General features: G+C 41.9%; 1 long non-coding RNA gene across 2 annotated transcripts; it reads right to left on the reverse strand.

Moving 5' to 3' along the window:
* Positions 1 to 1,727: 1,727 nt before the first annotated feature.
* Positions 1,728 to 25,175, reverse strand: LOC101687870. Of its 2 annotated transcripts, XR_006609483.1 has the most exons (6): positions 24,880 to 25,175; positions 23,881 to 23,940; positions 16,858 to 16,978; positions 14,352 to 15,852; positions 12,157 to 12,343; positions 1,728 to 2,415 (listed from the first exon to the last, which is right to left on the reverse strand). It is a non-coding gene; the product is annotated as an uncharacterized LOC101687870 (long non-coding RNA). The 2 variants fall into 2 exon arrangements; XR_200682.3 differs by lacking the exons at positions 23,881 to 23,940; positions 24,880 to 25,175 and adding an exon at positions 18,091 to 18,234.
* Between the last annotated feature and the right edge of the window lie 211 nt (positions 25,176 to 25,386).

Raw genomic sequence — 25,386 nt, forward strand, 5'->3', positions numbered from 1 at the left:
TTAACTGCAATCAAATCTGGATTTCACCAGACTTCAAGTAGACAGGCAATCAGTGCTTTTTGTTATGTTTTGTTTTCTTTGGTATATAGCTGGAGACATTTTTATCCCATGTATAAATCTGTATAGAATTCAGACACACAAATTTCCCCAAGCCCCAGAGAAACTCCCTATGTTCCTTCTCTTTTGGGGTTTAGTATTTTTTTTCATGTTATGTGCAGTCTTTAATCCGCACCCTATTTCACCATACCCCCACTCGGCTCCCCTCTGGAACCATCCGTTTCTTCTCTATCGTTCAGAGTCTGTTCCTTGGTTCTTTTTCTCCCCCCTTGCTCATTTGTTGTTTCTAATTCCACATGAGTGACATCATAAGGTATTTGTCTTCCCCTGATTTATCTCATTTAGCATTATACTCTAGCTCCATCCACTCATAACAAATAGCAAGTTTTCATTCCTTTTTTATGGATGAATAATATTGCATTGTGGGTATGTACACATGAATATACATACATGCATGCATCATGTCTTTATCCATTCAACAATTGATGGACACTTGGGCTGTTTCCATAGTGAAGTTATCGTAAATAATGCATCAGGGTGTATCATATTTGCATTATTATATTTGTATATTTTTGGTAAATACCCAGTAGTGTGATTGCTGGATCACAGGGTAGTTCTATTTTTAATGTTCCTTCTTTATAATTACAGCAGATGGAATCCTTGGCAACCATTGATCTATTCTCTATTAGTATAATTTTTCTTTTCTGAAAATGTTATATAAATGGAATTAAAAATTACATAATTTTATGAAATGGGCTTTTTCAGTTGGTCTAATGCGCTTGGGATCCTCCCAAGTTGTGAGGACAAATAGTATGTCCCTTTTGACTGCTGAATCGTATTCCCAGTTTATCCTTTTATCCACTGAAGGAGGCCGAAGTTATCTCTGGTTTGGGGCAATCACAGGTACATTTGGGTATGCTGTTTTGTGTGAACATCTATTTTCATTTCACTAGGGTAAATTTTCAGAAGGGGATTGTTCTGTCATCTGGTAAGTATATGCTTAACTTTGGAAGAAACGGGTAAGTTGATTTCCAGCGATCCTGGACCATGTTACACTGTCACCATCACCGAGAATCAGATCTACTTGTTCTGTACCCACAGCAGCACTTGCTATTTTCAGTAATTTCTGCTTTACCTATTCTAGTAGGTATGTGGCAGTATGTTGTTGTGGCTTAAATTTACATTATAGTAATGGACAGCGATGTGAATAGTTTGCCATCTCCTTATTTACTATCCATACATCCTCTCTGGCGAACTGTGTGTTCAAAAGCCATATGCTCATTTTCTATGTAGATTGTTTCTTGATGTTAAATGTAGAGAACTTTTTTAGGGCAGTGGGGGATGGTATACATGTGATCAAAGCGTCGTTAGCTAGATACCAAAGAAAACACAACCCAAGTCTTTGATCAGAGAGGTGACTGGTAAGTATTTCTCACCGGTACATAGTGGAGGTGAGCTGTGTGCCTTAAAGCTTGGGGTGATCCTGTGGCCTGCAGTAAATGCATAGGACATCATCAGTGGAGGGAAAATTTTAAAGCTCTGCCCCTGAATCTTCCCAGTGTGCCTTGGGACCAGCAGTTTCTACTGCTTCATCGTGGGACCCTGAGAGACCAATGCTCTTGGTATCCATGCGGTTATGGAAGGACAGCACATCTGAAACCTTACAGGTAAGTACGAGCCTTTATTATTATTTGAATTTAGTGTATGGCTTCGAATTAGCAAATATCACAGTAAATCACATTGGTAAGGCCAGTATTTCTTTTCAGTAACCCTTGAGCATGGATGCGTGCTCGCAGACCACATGACTGGTAGATGTCGGTGTGCATAGTCACGCCGAGACCTTCCCAGCAAGAAGGTAACGTTGTTGGTATAGTCCCTCTTGCTCAAATATAAAATGAACAGTCATGACGAAGGCAGACATGCTGAAAAGAATACAAAGAACTCTTCTTTGTGGCCTTCTGAATGCCTGTGAACACTTGGCAGGTAGTCTTTTGCCTTAAGTTCAAAGACATGCACTCTGCCAAGCATTTCTATGGCCTTGTCAGCAAACTGGGTGTCAACAGTGACGGGAGCTTAAATGGTGGCAGCAGCTGCCCGAGACTGGTCTCCAGAAGACTCTCCTGGGCGTGACCAGGAAGGGCTACCGCTCCGCTGAGGAATAGATTGAAGAATTCCTGAACATAATGGCGCTGTAGGCTGGGAGGAAACTCTTCACCTGTGGGAGGCCAGGAAGCTCATGACCAGACATTTGATGCAGGAAAAGTACCCCAGGACCACCAGGCGCCAGATGGACATCCTCCATGCTCTGAGTTCTTATGGGGCCCGAGAGCCCATGCGGAGACCAGAAGGAGTCAAGTCCTGGAGAAAGGTTTGAGAAAAGTCACTTAGAATGCCCACAGTTCCTTTCCTTACCAATATGATGAGGCTTTCAGAAGTGAGGGAGAGAGAGTAAAAGGGATGTGTCGCAAGGGTTGGCTGGTTTCTTTAGTTTTTTTAGTTTGTGGTTGAAGACCACAGTCTTGGGAGTCCCTCCCCACCGCCCCCATACACAACTGCACACTCTTTGCCCATTTTCTCCTTCCCCCGCACCACACACAAGGCACCATCCCATTTCTGCCCTTCTCTCAGCCACACCCACACTACACTACCCCTGCCCATCTTCCCCTTCCTTCCCTGCTCATCCCTACTACTCTCTGCACATGCAACTACACTGGAAAGTTCCATCTTCTTCCTTCCCTGTCTCCACCTGTGCTGTGCTTTCCATTTGTTACCCACTCTTCTCACCCTTACCCCCCGCTTCCTGTTGACCCCCCCCTCCTCTGCACACACACTCACTACGGCAGCTTTCCCACCCTCACTTTATCTACCGGTGGGCAGGCTCCCTTGTCTTCCCTTATGCACTTACACACATTGCTTCTCCTCTTGTTCTCTTCCCTTTGTTTTCTGTACACACACTACACTGGACTCTCCCTTTCCTTCCCACCTCCACACACACACAATAGAATCCCTTCCTTTTCCTTCTCCCTACACACTACGCTTTCTGATTTTCTCTTCCATTCCCTCTTCCCCGGCACTACCATGTTCTGTCCCTCCCCCTCTTCCTTTTCTGACTCTGCCATCCTTCTCTCTCACACACACCACAATCCTTTGCCATTGGCCCCTTCCCTCTTCCACAGCCCACACCGCCCCATTCCCACCCCCTCTCCCCCCCTCTCTGTCATCCCCTCCTTTACCTTCCTTTTTCCCCTCCACACACACTGTACTCTAACTGCTCTTCTCATTTTTTTCTCCACACCCTACTGTTATTTCATTTCCCTTCCATTCTCCAAACACACACAATGCTACACGGCCTTTCCCCAGCGTTCTCGTTTCTTGTCCCCATATACACACAACGCTACACCAGTCCTTTTCTACACGCACTACACTGTTCCTTCCCCTTCCTTCTCTGTGCCAACATTCTACAGGATCCTCTCTCCAAACATACACGCTACTTCATTCACTCCCCTCCTTTGTTTCCGTGTTCTACAAACACACGCCATCCTATCCATTAACTTCCCTAGCCACAAATTCTACACTATTTCCTCCCTTCTCCAAATATGCACACATTACCATATCCCTACCCATTCCATCTCCACACACACACACACACACACACACACACACTATATTCTCCATTTTCTTCTCTTCCCTCAGCCACACAAGAACACAAACTACTCCATTCACTGCCCTCCTGTGCTTCCCTGTTCTACATACACACACTGCCCTATCCATTCTCTTCCCTAACCACGAATTCTACAAAACTTCCTCCCTTCTAAATATGCACACAGTATCCTATCCCTACTTTTTCCTTCTCCAGACACACTATATTTTCCCTTGTCTTCCCTTTCTTCACACAAGAACACAAACTGCTCCATTCACGTCCATCATTTGCTTCCCTACTTCACACACACCACCGATCCATTCTCTTCCCTATGCACAGATTCTACAGTGTTTCCTCTATTCTGCAAATATGCACACAGTACCCTAACCCAAGGCTTTCCTTCTCCAGAACACTATATTCTTCATTTTCTTTCCTTTCCTCAACAAACACACATACATTATTCCTTCTGCTTCCTCTCTGTGCAAACATTGAACACGATCCTTCTACAAACACACACACCCCATCCATTCTCTTCCCTATACACAAATTCTAGACTATTTCCTCCCTTCTCCAAATAGACACACACTACCCTAACATTACCCTTTCTTTCTACACACACACACACACACACACACACGATATGCTCCCTTTTCTTTGCTTTCCTCAAAGACAGTAGTGCACATACTACCCTCCCTTGCTTCCCTGTTCCACAAACATTCACCCCTATCAATTCTCTTCCCTATACACAGATTAGAAACCATTTCCTCCTTTCTACACGAAGATACATACTACCCCATCGCTACCCTCTCCCTGTCCAACACACACGATTCTCCACATTCTACACTATGGCTTCTCCAAACACAGACTAGACTATTCACATCCCTCCTTTGCTTCCCTGTTCTACACACAGACACCACCCTATCCATTCTCTTCCCTACACACAAATTCCACATAATTTCCTCCCTTCTAAATATACACGTGGTACCCTATCCCTAATTGTTCCTTCTCCAAACACACTATATTCTCCCATTTCTTCACACAAGAACACAAACTGCTCCATTCATGTCCATCCCTTGCTTCTGTGTTTTACAGAGACACACCACCCACTCAATGTTCTTCCCTATACACAAATTCTAGACTATTTCCTGCCCTCTATGTACATATCTTTCTCCAAAAACACTATACTCTCCTTTTTCTACCCTTTCCTCAACCACACCAAAACACGTACTACACTATCCATTCCCCTTCCTTCTCTGTGCAAACCTGCCACACTATTGTTTCTGCAAACACACACACAACTCTCTTAACGTGACTCCTTTGCTCCCTGTTCTGCAAATACACACCAGCCTCGTCATTCTCTTCCCTATACAGAAATTATACACTATGTCTTCCCTCTCCAGTTATACACAGATAACCCTGACCTACCCTTTCCGTCTCCACACACACAATATATTATCTCAACCACACAAACACGGACAATAAACTTATCCCTGCCCTGTACCAAGATTCTACACTATCACGTCTCCAAACCCACACAGTGCACTTACTCCATCTTTTGCTGCCCCATTCTAAAGACACATAAAAACCGATTCATTCGCTTCCCTATAAACAAATTTAAGACTATTTCCTCCCTATTCCAAATGGACACATCTACCTATGCCTATATTTTCCTTCTGGAAGCACAGTACAGTCTGCTTTTTCATCCCCTTCCTGACCCACACAAACACACCACTGCAAATTCATGTCCAGCCGTTGCTTCGGACTAAAAAACACACCACCCTGTCAAATCTCTTCCCTATACATAAATTCTACCCTATTTTCTCCCTTCTACAAATATGCACACATGGATTGTCCCTTTGCTTTCATCTGCCACACACTAGCACTGTCTTCTCTCTTTTCTTCCCTTTCCTCATACTCACAAACACTCTACTACACTATACACGACCCTGCTTGGCTTCTCTTATCTAAAAACACACACCACCCAATCCATTCTCTTCCCTACAAATTCTAGAATATTTCCTCACTTTTCCAAATGGATACACACGTACCTATGCCTCCAATGTCCTTCTCCAAAAACACTGTACTCGGCTTTTTCTTCCCCTTCCTCAAACACACAACCACACAATTCACGTCCCTAATTTGAATTCCTCTTTTGGAAACACACAACCTCTCAGTTCTGTTCCCTATACCCAAACTCTACTCCATTTTCGTCTTTCTCGGAATATGCACACACGACACTTTCCTTTCCCATTCCTGTGCCACACATTGCACTGTATTTTCCCTTTTCTTCCCTTTCCTCATTCTCACAAACACTCTGCTACACTATTTACGACCCTGCTTAGCTTCCCTGATCTACACACACACACCACCCGATCCATTCTCTTCCCTATACACTAATTCGAGACTATTTCCTCCCTTTTCCAAATGGACACACACTATCTATGCCTCCAATTTCCATCTCCAAAACACTGTACTCTCCCTTTTCTTCCCCTTCCTCAACCACACAAGCACACAACTACACTATACACGTCCTTCCTTTGGCTTCCTATCATAGAAGCACAGCACCCTGTTAATTCTCTGCCCTATACACAAATTCCACCCTATTTTCTCCCTTCTCCTAATATGCACACCTGCCACTATCCTTTCACATTCCTTTGCCCCACACTTGCGCTGTCTTCTCCCTTTTCTTCCCTTTCTTCATCGTCACAAATACTCCATTACACTATTCATGACCCTGGATGGCTTTCCGGATCTACAAATACACCACTTGCCATCGATTCTCTTTCCTACACAAATTCTGGACTATTTCCTCCCTCTTCCAAATGCACACACAACCTATTCCTCCAATTTCCTTCTCCAAAACCATTTTACTCTCCTTTTTCTTCCTCTTCCTGAACCAAATAAATACAGAACTACCCGATTCACGTGCCTATTTGCTTCCCATCATAGAAACACACCACCCTGTCAATTCTCTTCCCTAGACCCAAATCGTACCCTATTTTCTTCCTTCTCCAATATGCGCACTTGGCACAATCCCTTCACTTGCCTTTGCCACACTCTTGCACTGTATTCTCCCTTTCCTATTTGTACAAACACACTACTATACTATTCACGACCCTCCTGGTCTTCCCTGTTGTACAAACACACCACCCTGCCAATTCTCTTCCCTATATGCAACCTCTACCCTATTTTCTCCTTTCTGCAAATATGCACAGACGACTCTTTCCTTTCCTTTTCATATTCCACACACTTGCACTGTCTTCTCCCTTTTCTGCCCTTTCCTCATCCTTACAAACGCTCTCCTACACTAACAAGACCTCTTTGGCTTCTCTGATCTACAGGCACACAGCAGACGATCCATTCTCTTCCCTAGACACAAATTCGAGCCTATTTCCTCCCTTCTCCAAATGTATCTACACTACATATACCTCTCATCAGCTTTTCCAAAAACATGATACTCTTTTTTTTCTTTCCCTTCGTCAACCACACAAACGAACTACACTATTCACGTCCCTCCATTACCTTCACTCTCCTAGAAACACACAACCTGTCAATTCTGTTCCCTACACAAAAATTCTAGGCCATTTTCTTCCTTCTCCAAATATGCATGCAGGACTCTATCCTTTGCCTTTCCTTTGTCACACAAATGCACTGTCTTCTCCCTTTTCTTCCCTTGTCTCATCCTCACAAACACTCTACTACACAATTCACGACCCTGCTTGGCTTCTCTGATCTACAAACACACATGACCCGATCTATTCCCTTCCATATACACAAGTTCGAGACCACTTCCTCCCTTTTCCATATGCACACACACTACCTATGCCTTCAATTTCCGTCTCCAAGAACAGTATACTCTCCTTTTTCTTCCCCTTCCTTAACCACACAAACACACAACTACATAATTCACATCCCTCATTTCATTCTCTCTCTTGGAAACACACATCATCTCAATGCTGTTCCCTATATACTAATTCTACCCCATTTTCTTCCTTCTCTGAATATGCACAGATGACACTCTCCTTTCCCATTTCTTTGCCACACAAGTACACTGTCTTCTCCCTTTTCTTCCCCTTCCTCATCCTCACAAATACTCTACGATACCATTCACGACCCTACCTAATTTTCAAGATCTACAAATACACACCATGCGAACGAATCTCTTTCCTATACACAAATTTGAGACTATATCTTTCCTTTTCCAAATGGACACATAGTACCTGTGCCTCCACTGTCCTTCTCCAAAAACACTGTACTCTATTTCTTCCCCTTCTCACCCTCACAAACACAAAACTACACTATTCACATCCCTCGCTTGCTTCCATCTCATAGAATCATACCTCCTTGCCAATTTTCTTCCCTATACATAAATGCTGCCCTATTTTCTCCCTTCTCCAAATATGCACACATCGACTGTTCCTTTGCTTTCCTCTGCCACACACTTGCATTGTCTTCTCCCTTCTCTTCCCTTTCCTCATCCTCTAAAACACTCTACTACACTATACACGACCCTGCTGGCTTCTCTTATCTAAGAACACTCACCACCCGATCCATTCTCTTCCCTACAAATTCTAGGCTATTTCCTCCCTTTTCCAAATGGACACACAGTACCTATGCCTCCACTGTCCTTCTCCACAAACACTGTATGCTCCTTTTTCTTCCCCTTCCTCAACCACACAAACACACAACTACACTACTAACTTTCTTCCTTGGCTTCCCTCTCATAGGAACACACCATCTTGTCAATTCTCTTCCCTATACAGAAATCCTACCTGTTCTCTTCCTTCTCCAAATATGCACACATGACGCTACCCTTTCCCTTTCCTTTTCCACACACTTGCACTGTCTTCTCCCTTTTCTTGCCTTTCCTCGCCCTCACAAACACTGTAGTACACTATTCATGACCCTGCTTGGCTACTCTGATATACAAGCACACACCACCCAATCCATTTCTTCCCTAGACATAATTTCTAGTCTATATCTTCCCTTCTCCAAATGTACCCACACTACCTATGCCTCCATTTTCCTTCTCCACAAACACTGTACGCTCCTTTTTCTTCCCTTTCCTCAACCACACTGTTCACGTTCACTGTTCACGTCCCTCCTTTGCTTCCCTCCCAGAGAAACACCCTCCTTGCCAATTTTCTTCCCTATACACAAATTCTCTCCTATTTTCTCCCCTCCCCAATTATGCACACAGGACACTCTCCTTTCCCTTTCCTTTGCTACACACTTGGCACTGTCTTCTCCATTTTTTCCTTTTCCTCATCCTCACAAACAAATTCAAGACTATTACTCCCTTTTCTAAATGGACACATACTATCTATGCCTCTATTCTCCTTCTCTGAAAACACTATAGTCTCCTTTTTTCTTGCCCTTCCTCAACACACAAACACACAACTACACTATTCACGTCCCTCCTTTTCTTCCTTATCGTAGAAACACACCACCCTGTCATTTCCCTTCCCTATGCACAAATTCTACCCTATTTTCTCCCTTCTCCAAATATGCACACAATATCATATCCTTTCGCTTTCCTTTCCTTTCCATTTCCAAGGAAAATGGAGGCATAGGTAGTGTGGGTACAGTATTCACGATCCTGCTTGGCTTCCCTGATCTACAAACACACACGACCCGATCTATTCTCTTTTGTATATACAAATTTTAGACTATATCCTACCTTGTCCAAATGTATGCACACTAGCCTATGTCTACATTTTTCTTCTCCAAACACATTACTTTCCTCCTTTTCTTCCCTTTGTCCCTATCCACAAAAATATGTAATTTACTATTCACGTTCCCTCCTTTGGTGCCCTATTCTACATACGCACTCCAGCCCATCCTTTCTCTTCCATAAACACAAAATCTACATGATTTCCTCCCTTCTCCCAATAGACACGCAATACCCTAACATGACCCTTTCCTTCTACAACACAGAATATATTCTCCCCTTTCATCGCTTTCCTTAGAGGCACTAGCACACACACTACTCTTTTCATGTCCCAACACTGCTTCCCTGTTCTACAAACACTATCCATTCTCTGCCTTACAAATATATTCTATACTATTTCCTCTGTTTTCCAAATATACATGCACTAACCTATCCTTTTACACTAGTACATTAGTGCACACACTACCCTTCCCTTTCCTCAACCACACTGTCGTGTCTGCAAATCACAGAGTACTCGATTCATATCCCTTCCTTTGATTCCCTGTTCTGGACACACGCCACCCTATCCATTCTCTTTCCTATAGATAATTCTACACTATTTCCTCCATTCTCCAATTGTATACACACTACCATATCCCTACCCTTTCCTTCTGCACACAGACACTATCTACCTTTTCTTCCCTTTCCGCAAACACATAACCACACAGAATACACTTTTCCTTCCCATTCCTTCTCTGTGTAAACATTCTCCACTATCCCTTCTCCAACACACACCACTCTTTTCAAGTCCCTCGTTTGCTTCCCTGTTCTACAAATACACACGACCCTATCCATTCTCTTCCCTATATACAAATTCTACAGTATTTCCTCCGTTCTCCAAGGGTAGTCACTAGCCTATCCCTACTTTTTCCTTCTCTGCACACACTATACGCTCCTTTTTCTTCCCTTTCCTCAACCACACAACTACACTGTTCACGTCCCTCCTTTGCTTCCCTCCCAGAGAAACACACCTCCCTGCCAATTATCTTCCTTATACAAGGAAGGAATACCCTATTTTCTTCCTTCTCCAAATATGCACACAGGACACTCTCCTTTCCCTTTCCTTTGCCCCACACTTGCACTGTCTTTTCCCGTTCCTTCCCCTTTCTCATCCTCACAAACACTACTACGCTGTCCATGACGCTGCTTGGTTTCCCTGATCCACAAACACACACCACCTGATCGATTCTCTTCCCTATACACATATTCGAGACCATTTCCTCCCTTCTCCATATGCACACACACTACCTATGCCTACATTTTCCTTCTCCAAATACCTTATATTCTTCATTTTCTACATTTTCCTCAACCAAACCCCAAACACACACTACACTATTCCTTCCCCCCTTCCTTCCTTCTCTCTGCAAACATGCCACACTATCTCATCTGCAAACACACACACAACCCTCTTAACATGACTCTTTTGCTCCCTGTTCTGCAAACACACACCAGCCTATCCATTCTCCTCCTTATACACAAATTCTACACTATGTCTTCCCTCTCCAAATATAAACACTCGACACTGTCCCTACCCTTTCCGTCTCCACACACACAGTATTTTCTCTGTTCTTCCCTCTCCTCAACCACGCCAACACATACAATTCACTATCCCTTCCCTTTTCTTCCCTGTACATTCTACACTATCACTTCTCCAAACATACACAGTACACTTACTCCCTCCTGTGCTTCCCTGTTCTACAGACACACACCACCCGATCCGTTCTCTTCCCTAAACACAAATTCTACAGTATTTCCTCCCTTCTCCAAATATACACATACACATACATATACCATACCATTTCCTTCTCCACACAGACACTATATTCTCCCTTTGCTTCCCTTTCGTCAACCACAGAAACACACAATACACTATACCTTCCACTTCCTTCTTTGTGCAAACATTTTACACTATCCCTTCTGTGAACACACACTACTCTATTCATTTCCCTCCTTTGCTTTCTTGTTTTTCAAACACCTACAACCCTGTGCATTTTCTTCTCTAAACAGAAATTCTACACTATTTCCTCCCTTTCCCCTATAGACACACACTACCCTATTCCTACCCTTTCCTTCTCTACACATACACTATATTCTCCCTTTTCTTCCCTTTCCTCAACCACACACAGAATACACTATTCCTTCCCTGTGCAAACATACTACACGATCCCTTTTTTACACTACTCTGTTCACTTCCCTACTTTGCTTTCCTGTTCTACAAACATACTCTACCTTATCACTTTTCTTCCCAATACCCATATTCTATGCTATTTAATCTCTTTTCCAAATATACACACACTGCCCTATCCCTGCACTTTCTGTTACCCCCCACACACTATATTCTCCCTTTTCTTTCATTTCCTCATCTGCACAAACACATGCAATTCCATTCCTCCCCTTTCTCTGTGCAAACATTCTACACCATCCCTTTTCCAAACACACACACTACTATGCTATTTATTCACGTCCCTCCATTCTTCTAACCACACACATACACACAAGATACTTCATTAGCCCTTCCCTTCTTTTTCTGCTCGTTCACACTCCACTGTCCCTTTTCTTCCCTTCTCCCCTCCCCATCACAGAAACATTATGTTTTCCTTTCCCTTCCCTTCTCTATGCGAACATGATACTACGCCTTCCCTTGTCCACACCCAGCTTCTACATTATGCTATACTTGCATGCTGTCCCTTCCCTTTACCACAGACACACACACAGTCCCTTCCCTTCCCACACACAAACAATAGAGTACCTTCTTTTCATCTCTCTTGCCACTCTCTTCATGGCCTGTCTTCCGTTCCGCAGAAGGTGTTCAGTCAGCACTTAGTTCGGCTCCAGAAGGAATTGTTCTATAAATAGGTGTAGATTTGGTATCTCCATGGAGGAGGGGACTTCAGCGTCTTCCTCCATCACCTTCTTGGACCAGAGCACTCTTATTTCTGTGTGTCGCATTTAAGAGTAGGAGATATGTAGTTTCAAAAGAAATTTGGCAACACTTCCCTCTGATTTTGTGATATGGAACAGGGTATCACTGCACTGAGTAGGTGTTTCAAAGACAGTTGACTCATTGCTTTCCTAATACTTTCAGTCAGTCACTCTCTAAAATTAAGATACATATGTGAATTTGCTAAACTTATCTAAGAATGCAGGAGAAAATAAAACTTAAATTAGATAACATGTTCATTGGTTCACTTATTTTCTGAACATTAGCTGAACATGTGCTCTCATGGAAGATATTCTTGAGGATGCTATGGATTTTTTGTCTAGGAGCAGCTGGAAACTATGAGGTATCAGGGTACTATAAGAAGGATGGAAGATTTGTACGTCCAGCTGAGAGTAGGTAAGTGCCCATTTGGACATTTGGGAAATCAGTTTTTCAGTGGAAAGAAAGTTTTAAGCTTAGCTATGTGGCGGGTGAGGTAAGGTGAGGTAAGGTAAGGGTGAGGTATGTGGGAGATGCTCAGATGGAGAGACCAAAGCGTAGGCTGCAGGATGGCTCTTCATAGTTACTTGTGAATCCTGGATAACCTAGGAAGTTTCCAGGGGGAGAGGCAAGGTAGGTGTTAAAAGTACCTGTGTCCGTGCATTTGATGACGGTTTGCGAAGTATTTGTTTTACCTTCTTAACTCCAAATATATGCTATCTTCCATAAACAAAAGAAAGGAAAGGTGCGGGGCACCTGGCTGGTTCAGTTGGTAGAGTTTGTGCCTCTTGATCTTGGGGTCATGATCCATGTTGGATGTAGAGATTAGTTAGAAAAATAAAAAATGAGGATGACTCAGAGAATGGATACAAGAACCCCAAGATGGAGGTGAGAGCCTGGGGAATTAATCTTGGGCTTTGAATTTACTTCCAGGAACTGACAATAATTGCTCAATGGTATTTCAGAAGTGCTACTGTCCACTGACTTTCATACTTCTCATGTGCCTATTTCTAAACAACAGTGTCTATAGACAGGATACTACTCCTCTCCTGCCATTATACATTGGATGTGTTAGGACAGATGAACTACCTTCTTGCTTCACAGGTCTACAAATAGAGACTCATTCTTCCCCAGTGGTATGCTTAATAAATTTCCTCCCAAGAGCCTCATCATCTGCAGCTAGACTTAGAGATTTAGATGATGGGACTTGGATTTTGAGCTGATTTGTAGTGGGATAAGATGTTTTGGGATTTGGGGAGAAGGTGAATGAATTTTACATAAAGTAGGAACATGAGATACTATGGCCTGGAAGGTGGACAGTGGCAGACAGAATCTCATGGGATTCCTATGATCCCCACCTCCTGGTGATGGCCCCTTTGTGTACTCCTATCCTTAAGTTTAGGTAGGGCCTGTGACTTGCTTCTAACCATACATTCCAGAGACAGTGATGAGAGATGTCAGCTGCATGATTACATTATATGTGTTGGGGAAATAATGAGAAGCAGACTATCATGCTGACTCAAAAATTCGTCTCCACAAAATATATGTACAACAAAAAACAAATCGAACTTAGTAAGGAGAGATCATAAGAGATCTCCTTAGTAAGGAGAGATTATAAGAGATCCCTTCCTTCATAAGGGATACCTGCAAAGATAGAAAGGGAACTATTGCATTAGGGAGAATCTATGTCCCTACGATCTGCATGGATATCAAGCCTCCGTGAGGCAAAAAGAGTTTTCCATTTGGAGAGAGGATATACAAAGCTGTGTATGTATAGAAGCAGGATAAAGGATAGTGTGATTGGACAGAAGATCAGAGAACGTTTCGCCCTGAGGCCAGTCTGTTCTCAAGAGGGGTTGTGTGTTGGCTCAGCTGAGGGCAGGCCTGGAGGAGGAAGAGAAGCCTAACCAAAGTTGGGCTACCAAGCAGCTGGGTTAACCATTTTATGAGGCCAAGAATGGGATTTTTGAGAATCTGTGTCTGGCCCTGTCATAGGTAAACAAACGAGCAGCTACATGTCTTACCTAACTCATACGGAGAATGGACCTTTGAGGTGAGCTGTTTCCTGGAATTCAAAGGAGGTGGACTTCCTGACGTTCACTGCTGTCCCGGGTCACGGGGCTCGGACAGTATTCGCCATGATCATGGAGGAAAGAACAAAGTTTTATGGCTCAGTAAGCAAAAGCAAAGTCGAAAAGAAACGTTCCTCTTCTATGTCACCAAGCTGATACAACACATTCTGTACATTTTCTCAAGAGGAAAGAGAACTAGTCTGCCAGGAAGAGGATGTCATGTGTCCATTTGTCACACCTATTTCTTCCTAACTGCGCATGCTCACTGGGGTGGTCCTCTGTGATAGCTTTATCCGAACGAAAACATTCCTGGGACGTAAAATTGTTGAGAAGTTTCTTCAGCTTTTCCAAGAGAAAGGTTTTCTATTTACATCTTTTTAAAGTAAATGCTTTTTAAAAAGGTGAGGGTGATGAGACTCCCCCCCACCCCGCCATTTAGTGGCACCAGAAGAATAAAACTTTTTTATTTTTAACTCTTTTATCCTTATGATACCCTACCTTTGTTACTACAAAATAGTAACAGTACGGTTTTACGAATTCTCTCCATTGCCACTGCTATCTTTCTCTGGGCAAACCGCAGCCATCTATATAGCCATTAAGTCCATAGTAAATTATAAGGCAAAGCAATTCCAAAAATAAAGTAGGATAAGTTCAGTACATTATTTGCCTTGGGGGAAAAACCTTTAAGTATATCATACTAATAGTGGACGGTTAAAGCAAATTCTTGATTATCAACATGCAAAACTTCTCTATCATATACTAATTTTACAAATTGTTGTGATGCTTTATTGCCTAAGTTATCTGAGTACTACTGTATAATTCCTTATAAAATATTACCCAACTCTAGAGCCTGGTAATCTAAATTTTTAACTAAGAGTTGTGTTTCTCCTGAGTTTCCCTTAGTCATGTGAGTAACATCTGCACAATGGCTTAGGCCCTTCAGTAACTGCTCCATCTCCCCAAATAACTTTCTCACATGTGAGACACAGACACCCATGGCCATTATCTAGTTTCAAAATCTGATTAAGAGATGCCTATCAGCATCAACATGGTTGGAGCTGGAGGAGATCATGTTAGGTGAAGTAAGTCAAACAGAAAGATACTTACCACATGGTTTCACTTATTCGTGGAACATAAGGAACAGCATGGAGGACATTAGGAGAAGGAAGCGAAAAATGAAGGGGGGCAGAATCAGAGGGGGAGACGGATCATGAGAGATTCTGGACTCCGGGAATCAAACTGAGGATTTTAAAGGAGAGGGGAATGGGGGATGGTTGAGTCAAAGTGAATGCGGTGACACTTGGTCTGTCCTCCTAAGAAACAGATTTGTTCCAAGCCCTACCTCTCAGACCAGGGGGCCTGGGGTGAGGGAAGCCTATTACCTCAGCTCGTAGCCCAGCTTCCCCGCTGCTCGCAGCCACTAGATGTCTGGTCAGTAAAGGGGCTGCCCCACCTGAAAAAAAAAAAATTGCTGGTGGTCCCGGTACGAAGGGCTGGTTTTCCTCATATTGAAGTCAGAAAAATATAAGTTCTAGGATCTTTTGGTTAACCTACCCATACTGACATTTAGCAGCTTAACACCTTTTTTTGTTTGCTTTGTCCCAAGTGACTAGTTCAACTACTCTTCATCCTGTTGCCTTTATTGTGAGTGCATCACCTTTTATCCAAATTCTGTTATTTTATAATTATGTTTATCATACTTCTTTCCTAGCTACTGGGTGTGTGGATGACATGGGAATCTTGTAGGTCGAATCTTGGCTAAGATATAAAGGGGACCCAGGCTAGAGCATGACTTGCCCAAACCTATGTCCTCAAACAGGGCAGGTTATTCATTAGCAGTTAACAAAGTTATGCCTTCATTCCTCTGTGCAGGGAGATCCGCAAAGGAAGGCAACAATACAGCTAGAAGATCACTGCCTCCTTCCTTCCAGGACTTGATTTAATGTGGGGAAAAATAAAGAGAAGCAGGGAAGCAGAGAGTAGGGATAGCTGAGAAAAGGGCCTTTAATTCCTTTACTTCCCCCCCCCCCCCCCCCGTTTTTCCTTCTGGCTATCCAAGTCATATTTAACTTTCCTATATGAATGATATGAATCCCATACATTCCAGTAACTCGTTTGGTTGAGATGAGGCCCTTTTGAGAACTCCTGCAAATACGTTAATTTATACAAATTAAAAGAAGTGTCCTCAGGCCACTGCAAGACAAGATTCTTCGAGGTATGCGATTCCTAATGTGACAGAGAGAGGACATATTAAAGACAAAGAACTGTAGGTAATAATTCCAGCTTCCCATATTTTTCTATAATCAAAGCTAATGGTGATCCTAATGGGATTTTAGAGCCCACAGTCTCGTGCTTAATTAAGAGAAAAATCTCGAATTCGGAGAGGTTGGTTTTTCTGACAAGTATTCCAAAAGAGCGGAGAGCCAGAAGGGAGACTTTATAAGTTAAAGTCTCTTACCTGACTATTATGTGTCCACAGAACCTCTTACGTGATTCAGGAACTTCCAGAAGTTTTACTCTCATTGCCAAATTTGCTGGGGTATTCACTGGAATCAGAATCTCCTGCCAACTCAGAAATGCTTTTCCACAAAACACAGAAAAGAGAGAAAACAGTTTTATTTTTTAATAATAACTGAACCAGAATGTGACATCCATCACATTGCCAAAGAGAGGAATAAGACAGAAAGCTATCTCCCCCTTTTATGGTAGCCAAATAGATACAAACCATTACATCCATGATCTTAAGCTAATAGTTAACTATTCCTCAAGTAAGAGGACTTGACAACACCATTTACTACATATCGTTCATCCAAAAATCGCCTGGTAATTTGGGGCGGGGGAGAGCATCTTTGTTAGTTCATTGCCTTTATCCAAATAAATGGAAAAAAGAAAAACAACTTCTCATTTCTTGGTGACAAGAGACAGTTTTTTACAACTGGGAGACAGGTGCTGAAGTGAAACTTTCATGGAGACTGGGAGACAGGGGTGCTATTTTACTTAATGTTCACATTTCAAGGGCCTGACTCCCAGTTACTTCAGAAAAAATTCCTAGGCTGCAAACTGGCAAGAAGTGTAATCAGCTCTTAAGAGTAACAAAGATCTCAGAGGGGCAGAGAAAGTATTTACAAGTTTGTTAAAATAAATGCTCTACAAGGAGTCTCATTTCTTGATCTGCACGAGGAAGAACTGAATTTTTTCTTTTCTTTTCTTTTCTTTTTACTGGGCTGTAATTGACATATCATATTTTATTAGTTTCAGGTGTACATGATTCAATATTTGTACTTTTTTCTTATTTTAAATTTTTATTTGCCCTTAGGCCCTAAAGGGATATGGGACTCCCCTAACTCTCGATATTATATAACACTCCATTTTGTTAACATAAATGCTCTTGCTATGCGGGGGACCCTGAAGAAAAAGCCTGTGATACTGTCAAGTGCCTGTGGAGAGGGCCCATATGGGTTGGGTCTCATGTCGTGGAACTGCAGCCTAGCCTTTAGCCAACAGCCGACAACAACCACCAGAACAACAAAACCACATCAGCTTCTGAGCACCACTGCGCACAATGTGAGGGAGCTCAGATTTATTTCTAGTTTAGCCTTCAGCTGACCACACAGCTCACATGACACCCTAGATGCCGCTAGGTAATACTCTAAAGCAGAGACCAAAGTCAACTTTTACCTGGACATCTTACCCCAGAAACTGTGAGATGATAAAGTTGTGTTTATCCTGCTAAGTTGGTGCTGATTTGCTATGCAGCAGCAGTACAAAATGAAGACAAGGGACACCTGTGTGGCTTGGTCGGTTAAGCATGTGCCTTCAGCTCAGGTCATGATCGCAGGGTTCTGGGATTGAGTCCTACTTGAGGCTCCTTGCTCAATAGGGAGTCTGCTTCTCGCTCTGCCTGTCACTCCCCCTGCTTGTGTTCTTTCTCTCTCTCTCTCTCTCTCTCTCTCTCTCTGGCAAATAAAATCTTTAAAAAAAAAAGAAAAGAAAAGAAAAAGAAAATGAAGACAAAAGGAGCTAACCATATTTACTTGGATGTTAACTCTTTCTTTCAGTCTTCATCCCTTGTATACCAAGGTTTTAAGCCTAAAGTAGTTACCTGATGACAGGTAAAAATAGGTTCATGAGGGGCGCCTGGGTGGCTCAGTGGTTAAGCCGCTGCCTTCGGCTCGGGTCATGATCTCAGGGTCCTGGGATCGAGCCCCGCGTCGGGCTCTCTGCTCAGCAGGGAGCCTGCTTCCTCTTCTCTCTCTCTCTCTGCCTGCCTCTCTGCCTACTTGTAATCTCTCTCTGTCAAATAAATAAATAAATCTTTAAAAAAAAAATAGGTTCATGAAACATTTGAGTAAGTATGGAGAAACTGTTCACTCTGTCAAGGTTGAGGGAGGGTACCTGGAAGGAATAATGTAGATCCAAGGTAAAGGCAGGCCTTGTTCTGGGCTGAGAGCTGCCCCTGATCATATCAATGAGAAAACCAAAGCAGCACTATCTTCCTCCATTTCTCCCCAACGTGAGATCCTCTGCACTTAACTTCTGGATGACTCTTTCCACACTGAAGGACAGACTGGTAGAATTAAGTCTTTCTCACTAGAATTCCAGAGACCATTTAGACTGTGGAGAGTCCCCATTCACACACCTCCAGACACAAGTGGTAGTTCGCTTGCTGGAGGAGGAGGTACTCACAGTGAACTCAGTCAACGCCATCTGCCCACTATGGAATCATGGCCACTCCCTGCTTCCTGACCTCCCTCCGCTCAGAGTAGCCCGGATGACAACGAGGAGAAGAGAAGTCCTCCTTGCTCCCAAAGTACTCTGAACCCTACTGTGGGTCTCCCCATGAGACCAGATAAATAGTAGAATCTACGGGACAACTCCACAGGTGTAAAAAAAGGTGAGAGGCCAAAGAAGACCTAAATAGACATTTTGCCAAAGCAGACATCCAGATGGCCAACAGGTACATGAAAACATGCTCAACATCATTAATCATCAGGGAAACGCAAATCAAAACCACAACAAGGTATCACCTTACACCTGTTAGAATGGCTATCATCAAAATGACAAGAAATAACAAGCGTTGACAATGACGTGGAGAAAAAGGAGCCATCTATGTGCTGTTGGTGGGAACATAAATGGGTACAGCAACTCTGAAAAACAGTACAGAATTCCTCAAAACATTAAAAACAGAAATACCACAGGGTCCAATAGTTCTATTGGGTATTTATCCAAAGTAAACAAAAACACTAATTCCAAAAGATATACGCACCCCTATGTTAACTACATTATTTATAATGGCCAAGGTATGGAAGCAACCTAAGTGTCCATCAAAAGATAGATGGATAAGGAAAATGTTTTACACACACACACACACACACACACACACACATTACTTAGCCATAAAAAAGGATAAGCTTCTGTCATTTGAGACAACAGAGATCAACCTAGAGGACATTATGCTAGTGAAATAAGTCAGACTGAGAAAGCAAATACCATATGATTCCACTCCTAAGTAGAACCTAAACCAAAACCAAATGAAAACAAAGCAAACAAAACAAAACAAAAAACCCCAACCAAACAAAACAAAACCCCAAAAGAACAAAGGAAAAGTGGTATCAGACCTATAAATATAGAGAACAAACTGATGGTTGCCAGAGGGGAAGGGGATGGGGGTTGGGCAAAATTGGTGACGGGGAGCTATGGGATTCCAGTTGTGAAATGAATAAATCATGGGGGAAAAAGGCACAGCATAAGAAATAAAGTCAGTGACACTGTACTATTAATATAATGGGACAGACAGCAGCCACACTTGTGGCAAACATAGCATAATACATAAACTTGTCAAATCACTAAGCTGTACATTTGAATCTAATGTGACATTATGTGACAACTAAACTCAAATTTTAAAAAAAGGTAAAGTATTAAAAAAAGGTGGAGAGGGGAGGTGGAGAGTCCCCGGCTCCCAGTGTTCTCACCCCATAGCAGGAGTACTCATTCTGCTGGAGGAGGAGGTGGGACACTTCTCCCATCCCATCTGCAAGAGCTGGAACCTTCTCTAAATTCCAAATGCCTTCTTGGTTCTCTTTAGTGTATCTGTAGTCAGTCCTACACCCCTGGTTACTACTACTACTACTACTACTACTACTAGTACTACTACTACTAGTACTAGCACTACTACTACTACTACTACTACTACTACTACTACTACTACTACTGTCTATAACACTAGGGTCCAGGTTATGCTTTCTTAAGGTCCAGAGATGGACACGTCAGTCAGGGACTAGGGCAGGGGAGGATAGGATGGATGGATCACCAGCCCAGGGAGCTTTCTCCCAAGCTGGCACTAAGTACATAAGCACTCCTCTTTGAAAGTGAAGGCCCATAATGGTAACCAGGCCAGATAAGCAGGGGACAAGGGGGCTGAACAAGCTGCCATGTCTTCTCTTCCTCTCCAGCTCACATCATCTCCATTCCTTCTGTTACTCAAGTGACTGATGTCCCCAAGTTCTTTCATCTCTTTCCATCCAAATGTTTTACCTGACCCATGCTGGTGTCCTTCTAGTTGACAGACTATACGATCTTTTTGCTCTTCTCACCTGTGACGTAATACTGAAAGCTGTCATAATATAAATAATGGAAAGTTTTTTTAATCCCTTCCAGAACTGAATTTTGTGTCTAGCATGAGGGAAGTGTTATAGTGGTATTCTTTTTCAGTTTGGATTTCTAGTTGCTCCAGTGTCCTATCTTAGTTTAAAAAAAAAAAAAAAAAAATCTGTTCTTTCTCTACTTCTCAACAATGACAGTTTTAATAATCAGAAGTTCACATATAAGTGGGTGTTGTGGGACACTCTATTCAGTTCTATTGGTTTCTTTGTTTATACTGACACATAGCACACATTTTTAATTACTACGGTTTCTAAAAAATGATTCTTAATGTCTAGTAGAGTAAGTCCTCCTATTTTTCTTTATTAAGAGCTCTTTGATTATTTTTGGTAATTTGTAAGTAAATTTAAAGCTCAGAATCAGCTTGTCAGACTTCATATACAAAAGCTATGTAGTTTCTTTTGGGGAGACTGGGTATTAATCTACCCTGTAGATTACATTTGGGCAGAATTAACATGTTTACAATATTAAGTACTTCTTTCCATGAACAGGATAATCCTCTTTATTCAGGTTTTCATTAGTTTGTTGATATAGCAGTTGTATATATTTCATTTTTATTATGTATTTTATATATAAATACATATATTAGATGCCAGTATTTGTTATGGTACTTTACAAGCTATTGTTCCTTAATTTCATGATCAAACATCTTGTTGCTGCAGAATTAAAGTGCATGTTTTTATCCTGATCTCTTACTCAAGAACTTCTACAAATACTTTTATTGATATAACAGATTATCCTTATTTGTGGTTTCTGTAGGTATCCTTTACTTGTAACATACATTTTTTTAATCATGAATGAGTGGTAAATTTCATAAAACACTATTATTGATTTTTTTTAAATTTGAAATCCTCCTTTCATTCCTAGGAAAAACTTCAATTGATCACATATGTGTGTGTATATATGCATACTAAAAAATTTCAGGAGTATAATGGAGAGACTTACTCAACTTAAAAAAATTTCAAGTATTACACATAAAGGTCTATACTGTTAGCTGTGGGAAAGAGCCCCAATGCTACTTGGGTATGATAGCACTACACAGATTTACCAGAAAAATATTTAAAGCCTCCAAATGATTCAAGAGTTATTGAAACAGCAGCACATTACATCCAGATAATTAGAAGGCAGAAATAATGAAGACGAATGCAGAAATGATGACGCAGATGACAGCAGAGTCAACTAACGAAAGCCAGTTCTTTACAAATTATTTCTGTAGCACCTTCTGTAGGTCTTACCAGTTACAAAAGAAAGAAGCAGAAACAAGTGATAGTAAATAAAATTCTACCAAGTGTGTGTGTAGAGGAGATTTACAGGCTGTAATTAACACTCTAAATACTTTTACCGTGATGTCAGGATAACAAAAGGTAGATAAGGAAAAGATTCTACCTAGAGAGTTATTTTAGCTAACAGAGAAAAAAGAAAGACAGAACTACCATTGGGCAGCCCCTGATGGATTAACGGATGAGGGTGATGCTCCTCAATGACTGCTACCATCACCATAAAGGGATCACAGACATTATGTACTTCCTAATGGAAGTGCACAGCGGCCCTCTGGAGAAGTGTTACCACTAAACAAACAAACAAACTTTAATCCGATTAAGCTTCTTCCTGTTACTGCTGAGACTTGTTGATGCTGAGAACCAGGTACATGGGGTTCAATATTCCGTTCTCTGCACGTTTGAGAATTTCAGTGATAATGTGATTTTCTTTTAAATAGCATGCCTTTAAATTTAAAAATCCAAGAGAAATGGACTATTTTTCAGCAAAAGAGAAATGGTTAAATCGGTTCATACATAAATAGAAAACTTATGTTAACCATATAAACTAAAACTGTAGGTAAAACACAAGGAACCCTCAAAATGTTCCCGGACCAGCCAAATGTGAAGTCTCCTTACACCAAACGGTGAAGGAGAAACGAATAAAACTTCTATATAAACTCTGTCAAACTATACAAAAAGGGGAAATGACTTGCCTGCTCTAATGCCTTAGCTGTTTTTGATACAAAGACCAAATGAGGATATCCTGAAAAAAATAGCACTTGACCTGGGCTCACTCCTACTGAGACAAATCACATAAACAACTTCACAGCATATGCAATACAGTGGCCAATAAAGACGGAAGTCCAAGGAATGCAAAGACGGTATCATGTTAGAAAACATGAATCAGAATTCACTACACGAAGAGGGGGAGAAGCATCTGACAATGTGCAGGGGTAAAGAAAGAACTTTTGACAGAAATTCTGCACCATTTCATGATAATAACTTTTAGTAAACTTCTTCAATGGAATTTCCATGTTGTAAAATCATGAGTAAAATGTGAAATATTAGAAGCATTCCCAATAAAGTTTGCAAAAGCAGAATTATAGTCCCACAAACTGGGACATGAATGCATAGCAGGGCACAGCCATGCACAAGAATGAGAAAATAAGAGGTATAAATAATACAAAGAAACAGATAATAATACTAATGTCATAGCTAACATCTCTAAGTAATAAGCAAACATAATATTCAAATATATAAGGAATGTCAAATTGCTAGTATATACAAAATCCCTGTAGTAAAATCAGAAGTCTGGTCACACAAAATGAATCCCGAATCAGGACACGTAGGGATGACGTACCATTTACAACAGCAACAGACCTAAAAGGCACCAAAAAATGAAACCTCACAAAACTGCAGGTATTTATGGAGGCAACTAAAAAAATGTACTGATAGAGAAAGAAAATGTTCCAAATGGAGCTGTAAAATATGTTTATTCAGGGGAAGAGAATAGTGTACAGATATAAATTCTCCTTAAATTATTTAATGATTTAGAGCCTTACCTGTAGCTTCCAAGATGAAAACTGATCTCAGGCCGCTGTTTCCTGTGCCCAGAATCGGCCCTTGGAAAAAGTAAAGGAATAAACAAAACAAGATCAACAACAGTAATACTGCGAAAGCCCTGAGGGGCACCAAGTGTGCACTGAACTAGCACTTGTGTGGGGGCAGGCCCTGAAGTTGAGACAGGTCTGTAGAAGACAGCACTGGTGGGTGGAAAGATTTTAGGTTTATCCTTGATTTTCCCAGCTTTGCCCTGGGAAACTCAATTACTGGTGCTTCACGGAAGGAACCTCTCTGAAGGCAGCTAGCTCCTCAGGGCCCATATGCCAGGACTCTAGGGTATACCAGGACGGCACCAAAGTTTGGGTTGGTTGAGGCGGTCCGAGTCAGTGGGTCCGGACACTGCCTTAATAACTACTATAAATTTCTTTTGTTGGGGAGGACTGGACCTTTATTTCTTGTAGCCATCTCAGTAGATTTTAAGGCATGAATGAAAATAGAACACTTGAGATCTAGTCTCTTAGCAAATTTCAGGTAAATAACACATTATTATTAACTACAGTCACTGTGCTGTACAGGTTTCCAGAACTTACTCATAACTGAAAGACTGTACCCTTTCCTGAGTATCTCTCCCTCTCCTGTCACCACCCAGCCTCTGTTAACCACCATTCTCCTCTGTTACTGTGACTTATATCTTTGTTCTCTCTAGATTCCACATGTAAGTGAGATCATATAGTATTTGTTTTCCTGGGTCTGCCAGTTTCACTTAGCATCATGTCCCCCTGATTCATGCATGCTGTGAAAATGGGATTTCTTAGAATACACATGAAAATGGTAACTATGGAAAGCCATAGGTTAACTAGTTTTTGATAATCATTTCAGTGTATGCTCATATGAAGGCATCACATTGTGTGTGCATATAAAATTTTTATATGTTCAAAATGTATATATTGAAATAGAATACAAGTATCATAGTAGTTATACAGAAGGCAGAAACTCACCCCTGAAACTTTCAGAAATGACAGTGATGTCAGCCAGGAGAGGCCCTAGGGTAAGCGATCAGGCTTAGAAGTACCCCAGTTTCTCCACAGGGTTCTTGAGGACCATGCTGGGGTGGGGGTGGGGGGCGGCACTGCATTTACAAAAGGGAAGAACTCTAGGACTGTAAAGAACTTCATTCAAGATCCCTATCCCAGAACACTGGACCCCAGAGGATTCTCATTTTCCTGCAGCCACCTCTGGAAGACCTTAGGGAGGAGTAGCCCAAAGAAGTACACCTTTAGTTCACATCAGGAATCACAGGGACTTGATGGCATTTATATGAGGGGTTGACCTCAAATCAGCAGACGGAGAATGCCCAGCACCCACAAGCGATCAAGGAAAGACACTGAGAGACGATTCAGGGAGTGAAGTCCTCATCAAAATGCAGAGCCCCCCCCCCCAAAAAGCTACCAGCTTCTGACTGTTAGACTGGGGAAGCCCCGGGCATGGCAGCTAAGCTAAGACAC

The sequence above is a fragment of the Mustela putorius genome, unplaced genomic scaffold (genome assembly GCF_011764305.1).
Source record: "Mustela putorius furo isolate JIRA1106 unplaced genomic scaffold, ASM1176430v1.1 tig00003836_pilon_pilon_pilon, whole genome shotgun sequence".
In the NCBI taxonomy this organism is placed as follows: Eukaryota; Metazoa; Chordata; class Mammalia; order Carnivora; family Mustelidae; genus Mustela; species Mustela putorius.